Source organism: Hoplias malabaricus, chromosome 1 (genome assembly GCF_029633855.1).
Source record: "Hoplias malabaricus isolate fHopMal1 chromosome 1, fHopMal1.hap1, whole genome shotgun sequence".
NCBI lineage: Eukaryota > Metazoa > Chordata > Actinopteri > Characiformes > Erythrinidae > Hoplias > Hoplias malabaricus.
Window position 1 is genome coordinate 53,227,552 of NC_089800.1, and position 16,195 is coordinate 53,243,746.

The following is a 16,195-nucleotide window of genomic DNA, read 5'->3' on the forward strand; positions in this document are numbered from 1 at the left end:
TGAGGCAGACGTTAATGCACAACCCTCAGACTCCCTCGCCTTCCTCTCTCTCTCTCTCTCTCTCTCTCTCTCTCTCTCTCTCTCTCTCTCTTACACACACACACACACACAGGTAACCTAATCGTCAGTAAATTCTCAGGAGCTCTCATTCAGGTTCTCTCTTTCTTTATCTGAGAAACACACACACACACACACACAGACATTTTGCAGCCCCTCACTCTCTTCTGCTCTGGAGGTGATGTGACCTACTTCTCTCCTTCAGAATACTGACAGGGTCGAGCGACATAAAGACAGACTGAGAGAGAGGGAGAGAGACTGAGAGTTAGATCTCAGGACTCTGACTCAGGTTGGGTTTGATCTCTTGACTCGTTGGATTAGATCTAGGGAATCCGACTCGGGACTCCGACTCTGGTAAGTTAGAACTTGGGACCCCGACTCTGACTCGGTTGGGTTAGAACTCGGGACTCTGACACTGACTCGGTCGGGTTAGATCTCTGAACTCCGACTCTGACTCAGTCAGGTTAGATCTCGGGACTCCGACTCTGACTCGGTCGAGTTAGAACTCGGGACTCTGACTCTGACTCGGTCGGGTTAGAACTCGGGACCCTGACACTGACTCGGTCGGGTTACATCTCTGAACTCCGACTCTGACTCAGTCAGGTTAGATCTCGGGACTCTGACTCGGTCAGGTTAGAACTTGGGACTCTGACACTGACTCGGACGGGTTAGATCTCTGAACTCCGACTCTGACTCGGTCAGGTTAGAACTCGGGACTCTGACACTGACTCGGACGGGTTAGATCTCTGAACTCCGACTCTGACTCGGTTGGGTTAAAACTTGGGACTCTGACTCGGTCGGGTTAGATCTCTGGACCATGACACTGACTCGGTCGGGTTAGATCTCTGAACTCCGACTCTGACTCTGTTGTGTTAGAACTCGGGATTCTGACTCGGTCGGGTTAGAACTTAGGACTCTGACTCGGTCGGGTTAGATCATGGGACTTTGACTCTGACTTGCTCAGGTTAGAAATTGGGACTCCGACTCTGACTCGGTTGGGTTAGATTTCGGGACTTTGACTCTGACTTAGTCAGGTTAGATCTCGGGACTTTGAATTCTGACTCTGTTGGGTTTGAACTTGGGACTTTGACTCGGTCAGGTTAGATCTCTGGACTCTGACTCGGTCGGGTTAGAACTCGGGACTCCGACTCTGACTAGGTCAGGTTAGATCTCGGGACTCAGACTCTGACTCGGTCGGGATAGAACTCAGGACCCTGACACTGACTCGGTCGGGTTAGATCTCTGAACTCTGACTCTGACTCGGTTGGGTTAAAACTTGGGACTCTGACTCGGTCGGGTTAGATCTCTGGACCCTGACACTGACTCGGTCGGGTTAGATCTCTGGACCCTGACACTGACTCGGTCGGGTTAGATCTCTGAACTCCGACTCTGACTCTGTTGTGTTAGAACTCGGGATTCTGACTCGGTCGGGTTAGAACTTAGGACTCTGACTCGGTCGGGTTAGATCATGGGACTTTGACTCTGACTTGCTCAGGTTAGAAATTGGGACTCCGACTCTGACTCGGTTGGGTTAGATTTCGGGACTTTGACTCTGACTCAGTCAGGTTAGATCTCGGGACTTTGAATTCTGACTCTGTTGGGTTTGAACTTGGGACTCAGACTCTGACTCCGTCAGGTTAGATCTCTGGACTCTGACTCGGTCGGGTTAGATCTCTGGACTCTGACTCGGTCGGGTTAGATCTCTGGACTTTGACTCGGTCAGGTTAGATCTCTGGACTCTGACTCGGTCGGGTTAGAACTCGGGACTCCGACTCTGACTAGGTCAGGTTAGAACACGGGACTCCGACACTGACTCAGTCAGGTTAGATATCTGGACTCCGACTCTGACTCGGTCGGGTTAGATCTCGGGACACCGACTCTGACTCGGTCGGGTTAGAACTTGGGACTCTGACTCTGACTCGGTCAGGTTAGATCTCTGGACTCTGACTCGGTCAGGTTAGATCTCGGGACTTTGACTCTGACTTGGTCGGGTTAGAACTCAGGACTCCGACTCTGACTCGGTCGGGTTAGATCTCGGGACTCCGACTCTGACTCGGTCGGGTTAGAACTCGGGACTCTGATTTTTAAGTAGTTGTTGATTTATTTATTTATTTTTGTCAGCTCAGGACAGCATCCGTTTGGCTGCTGGTTCAAAAAGAAGCATGTGATTGGCTGCTAGCTCATTGCAAGTATATGTTTGGCTGCTGGCTCAAAGTGATCGTGTGATTGGTTGCCTGCTGGTAAATGTGGGACTACACTTGCAGGCTCGTTATCATGTGGATCCGGCAGATTTAAAGGATCATGGCTAATCTGCATCATCTGCATAATAAAACCCTGTCAGATTTACCTACGACTGCACAAACACACAGTGCTTCCTGCAGCGTATTTACACTCACACTCGTTTAATTTGAGCCTGGCTTTACACTCCCTCGCTCCAAAGAAAGAGAAAAACAAAGGATTTGATTTTTACACTTTCATCCGAGCCTCTGCAGCTTTTCTTTGAACATGAACCATCTCTCTCTCTCTCTTTCTCTCTCTCTCTCCCCCCCCCCCATTTCTCTGGAATTAAGACAAACATAAAATATGTGAATAATGAAGTCTGATTAGATATTTGCCTGTTTTCATTATTAGTGAATTTTGAAAAGTAGGTGGAAGTGCCCTTTTAACACTGCAGCGGATAGAAAGTAATGAGAACAGACCTGAAAGGGTTAATACAACATGCGGAACGTCTGGAACATGAAAATGTAACGACACTCGTTTATTTAGCCTCCTGACACCAAGAAACGTTATACACACACACACACACACATTGCACACACACAAGGCTTGGATCATTTCCATATGTGTAAAACACACACACACACACACACAGTCTGGTAAGGTCATCATGTCTGATGCTGTGGTCAGTAGGAAACAGAGAGGATCATTTACATTAAAGAATAACACACACACACACACACACACTCTCTCTCTCTCTCTCTCTCTCTCTCACCCAAATAACCTGCAACTCTTTATAATGTATCCATCAGAGAGAGAGAGAGAGACAGAAAAAGGGAGAGAGAGAGAGAGAGAGAGAAAAAGATAGCTCCTCTTCTCCCTCCGTCCCACATCACTTTTTCTCCTCTTAATCCTTCTGTACCTGTTTGTGTGTGTGTGTGTCATCAGTATACAGGAGGATGAAAAGTGAAGGACATTTAAGGACACACTTAAATGTCACACACAGGTACAGGTACACACATTGTCTGTGTGTGTGTGTGTGTGTGTGTGTGTCTAAAGGGTGTGTGTGTGTACGTTTATAGGGTTTATGTGTGTGTCCGTGTGGGCAAGAATCTGGTGAATCGCTTTAGCAGTGATTGGGTGTGTAATAGTAGAAGTATGTAAAACAACCTATTAACCCTCACACACACATACACACACACACACTACATCATTCATTTTCAGACACAGGAAGGTAAAGAAATTTCTCTCTCTCTCTCTCTCTCTCTCTCTCTCTCCCTCCCTCCCTTCCTCCCTCCCAACTAAAAGCGCACATTAGCACACAAAAAGCAACACCATGGCAACCGACTAGAAACTCCTTAGCAACACATTAGTAACAACCTGGAGAACCTTATCTACCACCTGAAATGCCTTAAAAATCCCATAGCCACAACCTGGGATACTATACCAACTAAAACACCTATGCAGCATCATAGCATGCACTTGAAGTGTCATAGCAACAACCTTTCAGCATTGCAAATACATTTCACCCTTGTGACCATGTAGCGACAGCCTAGCAACAGCCCGTAATGTCCCAGCAACCCCTGGGAACCACTGAATCTGTCCTTCTCTATCTATTTCATATTTAAAATCTTTAGAGAGTTGTGGTTGATGATTGAGTGTGGAGAGATGTTTTCACACACACACACACATACACACACACACACACACACTAACATTAGCATTCTCACACACAGGTCAGACTTCATCACACTGTCAGTCCATATCAATTCACTCCCATTTTATTTACTGAAATTAACCCATTTATATTTGTACATTACATAAGATACTTTAATATTTTAATATGCAAATTTCTTATAGTCACATTTTTATATAATAAGCAGAAGTGTCCCAAACATACCGCTGACCGCACGGATGGGCACTGTGTTCAGGCTCTAGTGTAAAATCTTCCCAGACTCCTGAAGAGGAATGAACAGTGACTACAGTACTACAGTACTATTACACTCAGCTTATTCATTCATTCATTCATTCATTATCTGTAACCGCTTATTCAGATCAGGGTCGCGGTGGGTCCAGAGCCTACCTGGAATCATTGGGCGCAAGGCGGGAATACACCCTGGAGGGGGCGCCAGTCCTTCACAGAGCAACACAGACACACACATTCACTCACATACTCACACCTACTACTGTGTGTTTTTGGAGTGTGGGAGGAAACCGGAGCCCCCGGAGGAAACCCACACGCCTCACAGACAGTCACCCGGAAGAAACCCACACAGACACAGAGAGAACACACCACACTCCTCACAGACAGTCACCCGGAGGAAACCCATGCAGACACAGAGAGAACACACCACACTCCTCACAGACAGTCACCCGGAGGAAATCCACACAGACACAGAGAGAGCACACCACGCTCCTCACAGACAATCACCCGGAGGAAACCCACGCAGACACAGAGAGAACACACCACACTCTTCACAGACAGTCACCCGGAGGAAATCCACACAGACACAGAGAGAACACACCACACTCCTCACAGACAGTCACCCAGAGGAAACCAACGCAGACACAGAGAGAACACATCACACTCCTCACAGACAGTCACCCAGAGGAAACCAACCCAGACACAGAGAGAACATACCACACTCCTCACAGACAGTCACCCGGAGGAAACCCACACAGACACAGAGAGAACACACCACACTCCTCACAGACAGTCACCCAGAGGAAACCCACGCAGACACAGAGAAAACACACCACACTCTTCACAGACAGTCACCCGGAGGAAACCCACACAGACACAGGGAGAACACACCAAACTCCTCACAGACAGTCACACAGAGAAAACCCACGCAGACACAGAGAGAACACACCACACTCCTCACAGACAGTCACCAAGAGGAAACCCATGCAGACACAGAGAGAACACACCACACTCCTCACAGACAGTTACTCAGAGGAAACCCATGCAGACACAGAGAGAACACACCACACTCCTCACAGACAGTCACCTGGAGGAAACCCACGCAGACACAGAGAGAACACACCACACTCTTCACAGACAGTCACCCGGAGGAAACCCACGCAGACACAGAGAGAACACACCACACTCTTCACAGACAGTCACCTGGAGGAAACCCACACAGATACAGGGAGAACACACCAAACTCCTCACAGACACTCACCCAGAGGAAACCCACACAGACACAGAGAGAACACACCACACTCCTCACAGACAGTCACCCGGAGGAAACCCACGCAGACACAGAGAGAACACACCACACTCTTCACAGACAGTCACCTGGAGGAAACCCACACAGATACAGGGAGAACACACCAAACTCCTCACAGACACTCACCCAGAGGAAACCCACACAGACACAGAGAGAACACACCACACTCCTCACAGACAGTCACCCGGAGGAAACCCACGCAGACACAGGGAGAACACACCACACTCTTCACAGACAGTCACCCGGAGGAAACCCACGCAGACACAGAGAACACACCACACTCCTCACAGACAGTCACCCGGAGGAAACCCACACAGACACAGAGAGAACACACCACACTACTCACAGACAGTCACCCGGAGCGGGAATCGACACTCTGCTTATATTAATATTAATTATTTTTCTGACATACAGTGCACTATTCATGTGCAGAATTGTGTTATTCTTTGACTGATGCTGTGCACTACATAGTGTGGAAGGAGATGTGAGGGTTTAAAAACAGCAGATCACTATGCAGCTGCAGCTTAGTATGACGTGTGTTCCTCACATGTGCAACAGTTCCTCACGTCCTGTTAGTAAGACACAGTGTAGTATTTTTGTGTTTTATATACTACATTTATAGGTTACTTCATGGTATATATCCATAGTATTAGTTTGTAGTAAACAAATAGGAAGCAGCCAATATCTCTCATCAGTTTGGAAACATGAAATATGGCCAGGGGCCATATTTTAATTATTATTATTATTATTTTATTATTATCTCCTCTTGCTCCTTTTGATTATAAATTTAGATTTAGCTGCAGCAGTGCAGCACTGTGAGAAGTAATGTGGTAGGTGATGGTGAAACATGGGTAAAAGGTTCTTTAGAAAAAACAAAAGAGTTTTGTTTTTAAAGAATATTTCAGGCTTTAAAAAAAAATCCTGCTTTTTGAAATAAAAAAGGTCTCGTTGTCGACTGATGCTCAGCTTCAATACTTTCACACAAACCCTGTTTAAAAGGAGGCTATAAATGAGACGAGAGCTCAACTCCTGTAAGGTGAGACCTGTGTGTGTGTGTGTGTGTGTGTGTGTGTGTGTGTGTGCTTGATAGAAGCAAGAAAATGAGAGAAACAGACTTTACAGGAGCAGCTGCTCTCACTCACTGTCAAACACTTCAACATGTGTCCAACACACTGACACACACACACACACACACAATCACTCACTACATAGAAGCACTGTAGTGTGTATTTAGGTGATTTAAACGAGAGAGAGTGTGTGAAAGGAGAATGCAACAGACAGAAAAGAATAAATGTAGCAGGTACCAAGTAGAAGGAAGGAGAGAGAGAGAGTAGAACAAATAAATGAAAAAAGAAAGCATAGAACAGAATGAGAATAGGAGCAAAAGGTAAAGAAAGAGAAGGAAAGAGCAAAATAAATCTGGAAAAAAGAAAATACAGAGAGTGAGACTGTGTTTGTGTGTGTGGTTATTCTTCAAGCTGTCTGTATTATTACTGATGTATATTTGGAAACATAATTATGACCCCATTCATGACAGTCTGAGCTGTGTGTGTGTATGTGTGTGTGTGTGTGTATAGGCCGTAAATCACCTCTGAATCTTGCGCTCGACTGAAGTATAAACACACGTCCGTTGTGTCGCTGTTTCAAGTCATTAACGACAGATTGAAAAGGGTTTCAGCTACACACACAGACACACACACACACAGAGTGCAGAGTCCACTGCCTGTAAAGACGACCCACTGTAGTCTTTGGAAAGTTGGTTTATGCAGGATACTGGAGTTATAGCCTCGACAAAGCAGCTAACACAGGAGCTATTACTACAGCTAACACTAATACTAGAGTTAACACTACAGCTATCACTACAACTAACACTAGAGCTAACACTACAACTAACACTACCGTCACAATACCGCGAACTACCGCTATCAGAGCTTACACTACCACTAACAGCTAACACTACACTACAGCTAACACTACCACTACATTACAGACAACACTATAACTTAGACTACCACTAACAGCTAACACTAGAGCTTACACTGCCACTAACAGCTAACACTAGAGCTTACACTACCACTAACAGCTAACACTAGAGCTTACACTACCACTATTAGCTAACACTGCCACTAACAGCTAACACTATCACTAGCACTACTGCTAACACTACCATTACAACTACTGCTAACACTACCGCAAACACTAGAATTAACATTAACACTAACACTAGAGCTAACACTACAACTAACACTACCACTACCACTAATACAGGAGCTAATGTTACACTACCGCAGAAGCTAACACTACCGCTAAAGTCCATTTGAAATTGGAAGTCTGAGATCCAATAAGGACATTTTAGTTGGAATGCCTGAACATTTTGGAGGGGGATCCAAGATGGCTGCCTGCACATTACCAGTGTGTTAAAACAGCAGTATCAAACAGCAGAGAGGAGCGCTCCGGAGTGACTGAAATAACCGTAACCGCCCCCTGAGCCCAGAATGGGAACCTGTTCAGAGGTTTTTCCAGATCTGAGGTTTTGTTTATGAAAGTGATGATGTGATAATACAACACACACTGCTCATCCAAACCAGGCCTCCTTTTAAACACTGTAATGAATACCAACCTCATGACTTCAGTGTGTGTGTGTGTGTGAGGTGATATACGGTGTCTTTGCCATTTCAAACTGTCAGCGCCACATATTTATTGCTAATTATATTAGAGCTGCACTTTCCATCCTTCAGGTGTGTGTCATCTGTGTGTGTGTGTGTGTGTCCTCTGAAGAAGATTGGATTGTTTTTCTGTGTTCAGCCGACATTTGACATCTGCCGTTTCTCTCTCTCCCACTCTGTCTCTCTCTCTGTGTGTCTCTCTCTCACTCTGTCTCTCTCTCTCTCTCTCTCTGTGTGTGTCTCTCTCTCACTCTGTCTCTCTCTCTCTCTCTCTGTGTGTGTCTCTCTGTCACATATCTGTCATCTCCCTCTTCTTTCCTCCCTCTGTTTTTTCTCTCTTGACTCTCGACCCCTCTTTTCTCTCTCTCTCTCTCTCTCTCTCTCTCTCTCTCTCTCTCTCTCTCTCTCATATTGTTGTATGCAGATGGAAAACTCATGTATTTGTGTCTGCTGGACAATGCATGTATGTGGCCCTTTGTCGTGCAGAAAACACACACACACACACACACACTCTCTCTCTCTCTCTCTCTCTCTCTCTCTCTCTCTCTCAGACCTCTGTGACCGGTCGTGTAAAGCAGCTGGCTGTCAATAGCAACCGCATCTCAATGACCCCTCAGCCATTCAGATGGTAATGAACACACTCACACACACACACACACACACACACACACACACAAAAAAAGAACTCAGACCTTATCGTGAACCTCAGTCATTCATGCACAAGCAGTCTCTATCTCAGACACACACACACACATCCAGAGTGTATTGTACGGTGGTGAATATTTCTGCTGTGGTCAGCGCTCCATTCATATGGCCATTCATATTTAACACCTCCCAACTTTAACAGGAGTTTATGAGCTCAGGACTGTGGACAGTGCAGTGGCTAACACCATCACCACCAGCCCAGAGCTCGCTGTCCATCCAGGGCTGTGTCGCCATGGCAACCGAGCATCCACCACCCAGAGTTGGTACATTACATTACATACACTCTTAAATTACTTCACACATCGTCACTGTCCAATCGCAAACACACATCTCCAAATTAGTAACTTTACAAAAGAAGGAAAAAAACCTTCTTAACTTTCAAGATTTTATTTAGAGTTTTTTTGGAGTGTTTCTTTTGGTCCATACATCATGAGCTTTCCACACAGTGTGAAGAACAGCTGCTGAGTTCAAATGATGTAAACTATATACACACACACAGAGAGAGAGAGAGAGAGAGAGAGAGAGAGAGAGAGAGAGAGAGAGAGAGAGAGAGAGAGAGAGAGATACAAGGGATTTATTTGGACAGAGATATGTTCAGTTTTATCATTCATTCATTGTCTGTAACCCTTATCCAGTTCAGGGTGGCGGTGGGCCTGGAGCCTACCCAGAATCACTGGGCACAAGGAGAGAACACATCCTGGAGAAGGCGCCAGTCCTTAACACGGCGACACACACTCACACTTACGGACACTTTTGAGTCTCCAATCCACCACCAACATGTGTTTTTGGAGCACGGGAGGAAACCGGAGCACCCGGAGGAAACCCACGCAGACACAGGGAGAACACACCAAACTCCTCAGAGACAGTCACCCAGAGGAAACCCACACAGACACAGGGAGAACACACCACACTGCTCACAGACAGTCATCCGGAGGAAACCCACGTAAACTGTGACAGAGACACTACCTGCTGCTCCACTGTGACGCCAGGGTTAATTAATATTACAATATATTATATTATATTAAAAATAAACTACATTTAAACATTTGAACCCTACAAAAATCAGCCAGTGTCAGTTATACAGAGCAGTAGTTAAAGCACACACACACACACACACACACACACACACAAACTTGAACACTCATATGGTCGCTATCTCTCTCTCTTTTTTTTATCTTTTCCTTTCCACAGACACGAAACCACCTTATCAGCTCAATCAGTTCAGCCACCATCCACACTGTGTGTGTGTGTGTGTGAGTGAGTGTGCGTGAAAGAGAGACGAGCTTGCTCACATGTTATAAGTAGTATTTTTCATCATTATTATAATTGCTTTTGATGTTGTTTTTATCTTTGTTATGCTTGAAATATATGCCCTATGTCCACTGATTACACACACACACACACAGACTTAGGAACTTTGGAAAGGCAGGTTTTCTTGATTTTCCAAAGCTCAGAAACAATACGCTTTAATAATTCACAATGTGAGGCTTCGTGATCAAAGCCTTCAGTTTAGTAGCTGACTACAACCCTCTCTTACACACACACACGCACACACACACACACACACACACACACACACGTTAACGTAAAACAAGGAAACCTCTTCAAAGTCAGCTGACATAGAAAACTAAAAGATGGTTTACGGCCTGAAATATTTATGCTGCTCAACACTGTGTGTGTGTTTGTGTTTGTATGTGTGTGTTTGTGTTTGTGTGTGTGTGTGTATGTGTGTTTGTGTGCACGCCAGCCTCCAGCTCTGGCCTGTTTTGGAAGTTTGAAATTCTGACGGAGCCATGAAAAAGGAAGCATTAATAAAATCTTCAAAGCAACAAACACAGCAGCAGGAAGACTGCAGCTAATGGAGGGATGCTGAACACACAACTAAATACGACAGTAACACACAACAACACAACAATGTAACACACAACCGAGCGTCTTGAAGACACACTACAGAGCGGCGAAGATATTCCTTTCTCCAACTGATCGTAGCCTGCTCTCTGGATTCTAAAGGAGCTAAGAGATGCAGCTTCAAACTAGCGGAGATGCCTCAGGGTACTATAGGCGCTAAGACATTTATGCTCTCAGAGTGACATCACAAACTCCACAGTCAGCCGTCCACTGTTTAGCTGCCCACCCAGTGCGGTCGTGCTGGTTCACCACTGTACTCCTCAAACATACTTCTCTTGTAGCAGAATGCTAGCTAGCGCAAGCTAAAGTTATAATGATATAAAAATAACAGGTGGTTTAGTGCTAGTTAGCACTTGTTGTAAGCATCTGAAAGTGAATTAGCCACTAGCTCACCTCTCAGTGTTGGAGGTTTTCCCGCCATGGCATCGCTCTGTTCCCCACACCTGAAACACAACAAGAATAGTTTAGTTTTGTTCATTTTAATAATTTTTTACGGATTTCTGCGTCTTCGCCCCGTCCATGGTTAGCAGTGTGATGATAGATAGATAGATAGATAGATAGATAGATAGATAGATAGATTATTGAATTTCAAGTTAAGTATAAAATGAGATAATGACAACAAAAATAGAAATAGAGCAACAGGAAGTTTCTCTTTCACAGCTCCAGGGTGTTCTCCCTTTGTCTACGTGGGTTTCCTCCGGGTGACTGTCTGTGAGTAGTGTGGTGTGTTCTCCCTGTGTCTGCGTGGGTTTCCTCCGGGTGACTGTCTGTGAGGAGTGTGGTGTGTTCTCCCTGTCTTTGTCGGTTTCCGCCGGGTGACTGTCTGTAAGTAGTGTGGTGTGTTCTCTCTGTGTCTGCGTGGGTTTCCTCCGGGTGACTGTCTGTGACAGGAGGGGAAGCTAAATTTCGGCCTACATCATAAAATGTGTCCGTTTATTTATATGTAAATTCTACCCTCCGTTCCTTTTCAAGAAAATGGTCTGTGACCCTGTCATACCAACTAGGCGTCCTTTCCAGGGACTTGACTATTGTCCTCTCAATGGCCAGCAGAGCTAGGCTGCTTAAACGGCCTTGGCCAATGTGAAGTGTGTCCACCTGTGAGTGCTTTGTGACGGTGGAGGGGCTCAGCAGCACACACTGGACAGAACCTGCAATAGAAGTCAGAAAGAGTGATAGAACTCAGTCTCCAAACACAAGCAGCTACAAAAAAACCCCCACCAGAATTAGAAGCTCAATTTGTTGCTAGTTGTTTTTAACAAAGAAAATGCCGCTAAGAGGTTTAAGAAAGTCTCTGGTTCAACTCAGAGCAGAATGAAAATGTAATGCTCCTACGGATCTTTACACCAAAGGATCACTGATTCGCTCATTTCGCTGTCAATCAAAAAGGGATTCAACGTCAGAGAGATCATCCAATCATTATGCAGAAGCTGAGTGTCCGGGCCAGCCCACTGCCCCATAGACCCCCAGAGATGCTGAGCATCCGATGGGCGGGACAAAGCCCAGCATTTATCCAATGACTCGTCTCGTTTCGCTGCTTCGCTATTGAAATCTGTGGACACACTGTTTAAAGGCTGTGAAGCTGCGGGAATGATTGAGAGGAAAGCCGCATCTTTACCAGTGATAAGAAGCTGATTCTGAACAAAAGTTGAGCGCGTTGTAGTGCATATATATACACAGTATATATTTGTATATATATATACAGTATATATATATATACAGTATATATTTGATCACTTATTTTTTGACATTTTAGGGGAAGCTGAGCTTCCTTGCAGTCATAGAGCAATCGCATCTGGTCTGTGAGTAGTGTGGTGTGTTCTCCCTGTGTCTGCATGGGTTTCCTCCGGGTGACTGTCTGTGAGGAGTGTGGTGTGTTCTCCCTGTTTCTGCATGGGTTTCCTCCGGGTGTCTGTCTGTGAGGAGTGTGGTGTGTTCTCCCTGTGTCTGCATGGGTTTCCTCCGGGTGACTGTCTGTGAGGAGTGTGGTGTGTTCTCTCTGCGTATGTGTGTGTTTCCTCCGGGTGTCTGTCTGTGAGGAGTGTGGCGTGTTCTCCCTGTGTCTGTGTGGGTTTCCTCTGGGTGACTGTCTGTGAGGAGTGTGGTGTGTTCTCCCTGTGTCTGCATGGGTTTCCTCCGGGTGACTGTCTGTGAGGAGTGTGGTGTGTTCTCCCTGTGTCTGCGTGGGTTTCCTCTGGGTGACTGTCTGTGAGGAGTGTGGTGTGTTCTCTCTGCGTCTGTGTGGGTTTCCTCTGGGTGTCTGTCTGTGAGGAGTGTGGTGTGTTCTCCCTGTGTCTGTGTGGGTTTCCTCTGGGTGACTCTGTGAAGAGTGTGGTGTGTTCTCCCTGTGTCTGCGTGGGTTTCCTCCGGGTGACTGTCTGTGAGTAGTGTGGTGTGTTCTCCCTGTGTCTGTGTGGGTTTCCTCCGGGTGACTGTCTGTGAGGAGTGTGGTGTGTTCTCCTTGTGTCTGTGTGGGTTTCCTCCGAGTGACTGTCTGTGAGGAGTGTGGTGTGTTCTCCCTGTGTCTGCGTGGGTTTCCTCCGGCTGACTGTCTGTGAGGAATGTGGTGTGTTAAAATAGAAATTAGAGGTAGTGCAGTTAACTAATGTAAACATTGTAGACCAGCTGCATTATGCAAATGTGTACTGTAAATAAAACACAGGACTGTATACATGTAGAAACTTCATAAGTGGTGGATAATATCATAGTCATAAGTGATAAACATTCTGATGGTGTCTGTTTAATGTGTAATGACACCAGTGTAACAAAGCTGGACGTCCCTCAAGATTTATTCATACAGTCATTCTGAAAAACACACACAAACAGGAATATAATGAACATATGAACAGTGTTTATTGTTTTTCTCTGATTAAATTCAACAGGGGGGCAGCTCTAATCGCTTCAAAATCATCTCTCGTGCTCAATCACAAACAGGCACATCACCCCCAACAGGACAGAAAGCCTTGTTAATCATGTCTACAGTGGCAGGAAACACGGAGCCCACAGAGAGCTCTGATTCTGCTTATTTATTTTAGACTGTAAATGCTCACACCAGGACTCCTCTATCACCAGAATTACACCAGGAGCGGTGGTCACTAGGGGAAGTGCAGAAAGAGGCTAATATGTCTATAGTTTTCTATGAGGCTCACATTAAAATATATGGGCGACGTTTGCAGTCTAAAAAATGCCATTAAATCCCAGCCTATGACACTGCAAATGTACATGATGCCGTAGTTCTAGATGGAGGTGTATGGTTTCTAACGGCAACCGAGTGTGAGATCCTACTCCTTGAGTTTTTATGATTTCTGCTCATGAATAAGAGACGAATCCATGCCCCGGGCAAATCATTTCCAGCCTCGGAGATAGGAGTTCTGCACAGTGTGAGGCGAATAACCAGATGGAGTCCATTACTGCTTGTAAATCAGAGTGGGATGACATTATAACCACAGTTTTACAACAAATAAACACTGCTGTTGGGGAACTGTGAGTTTTTGATGGCAGATGCATTAAGATTGGTTAGTGCTGGGTCACAAACGATACTATATCTAATCTCAAAGGGCTCAGAGAATGTGGTTCCACAGCTGCAGCACTCTTTAAACCCTCCAAGCCAACTCTTGGCACTGAGTGTGGCAATCTGAATCTCATGTGCAGCTGCTCCAGAGCATCCTTTTTCATTTAAGGAGGTTTTCAATAAAGGTTTTCAATAAAAAAATGAAAGTATGGTTCAACTGTTCAAATGGTTCAACTGTTCTTTATTATTTATAATTTGCGTATTTATAATTAAGAACAGCTGAACATTTTGTCTCATCTCTGGCTGTATGATGGCCAGCTTACTCAGGTATCTACAGTACCAGTCTATTGAGATGGTCTTCCCCCTGTGGTAAAACTCACAAATTTTTTTTAGCAAAGAGCACCTCAGAAATTTTTTACTCTTGATCCCCTGAAGCCTGGAGGGGTAAAAGATAACAAAAAATATGGACGAAATGATTTTAGCCAATTGTTAACTTTCTGGCTTTCCTCACTTGTAGGAAAAAATATATTTGATGTCTAAAATTGTACAAGTGATGCTAGAAATATTTTTTCCCATGGTTCTTGGTGTGTTACACAGGCAAAAAAAAAACAAAAACAAATAAGGAACGCACTTTCTACTATTTATTTTATTTCAATTGTACCCTCCAGGCCTTCTAAATTAAATATTATAGGGTGTGTAATGAAGGTTGATATTGGTTGCAGGTTACAAAATAAATATTGGATATTGGTTCTAAGTTCGAAAATTCACTCAAAATTCAACTCAGAAACGTCAAAAAATGCCACATGCACACAGCTTATTGTTTAGCCTAATGCTAACGCACAATTGTAAACCCCAGACAGGTGCTAGCAGACATGATCATTCCCAGAGAAGGGAGTTAGCGTGTCACAGTGACGGTTCACTGCTGATAACGTCTACTAGAGAGTGTTTCATAAGAAGTGATGATGTAATTGTGGTTTCCATGGTGATTACTCTGCAAGATTCCTGTAGAGTAAATACGTGTTATTGAGAAAAACCCTTTGGGGGCGGTCCTTAGCATATTTTGTGAATAATGCATGCTGGGAAATCAATGTTTCTCTCAGTGAGACACCTGGGAAACAAAGCGACTTGGATGTAATACACACACACACACACACACACACAAAGAACCATATCGACATATTGATCACACACCTTTTTTTGTGCGCAAGTTTGCTCAGCCATGCAATTGCTGCTGGTGAAATCCGGTTACACACACACACACACACACACACACACACACACTTTACTGCAATAACAGTCTCTGCTCTTCTGTGAGGTGTTAACGTTAGCTGCTGGAACATTGATGCGAGGAGTTGATGGTGTTCAGCCTTCACATTAGTGAAGATCAGAGGTTGGTGCTGGGGGTTTATTTGTGGAGGTCCTTGACCCAAAAGAACACGGTTCCACTGTTCCACAGCCCTACACTGGGAGCTTTATACCCCTCTGGCCCACTTATGGCATTGGACTTGGTGACCTTTGACTCAAGGAATTGTTCGGGATCCGCTAATAGACTTCTGACACCTAATGAGCTATTGCTTTAAGCTAGAATTCAGACACACTCATTACAATACACACACACACACACACACACACACACACACACACTTTCTCTTTCAGACAAACTAGTGCAAACACAGAAGCAGGAATTTACATTCCTGTTTCAACCTGAGCAAATAATTACATCCCCACCACACACACACACGCACACACACACTCAGCTGTTTCCAAAAAGATAATTGCACGAACACATCTGGAGTTGAGCATGAACAGAAGCAGAAAAGCACACAGGAGCTAGAGTACACCTACCCGCTGTGTGTGTGTGTGTGTGTGTGTGTGTGTGTTTGTAGATTGGGACCATGTGC

The 16,195-nt window shown here is 45.0% G+C and overlaps 1 protein-coding gene across 3 annotated transcripts in view; it reads right to left on the reverse strand.

The window, feature by feature from the left end:
- fat3a (FAT atypical cadherin 3a) overlaps positions 1 to 16,195 on the reverse strand; it is a 106,446-nt gene that overhangs the window by 65,815 nt on the left and 24,436 nt on the right. For all 3 annotated transcript variants that reach the window (XM_066666758.1, XM_066666759.1, XM_066666755.1), the window contains exon 2: positions 11,180 to 11,229. The gene's annotated coding sequence lies outside the window, so the exon portion shown is untranslated. The remainder of the gene's footprint in view (positions 1 to 11,179; positions 11,230 to 16,195) is intronic.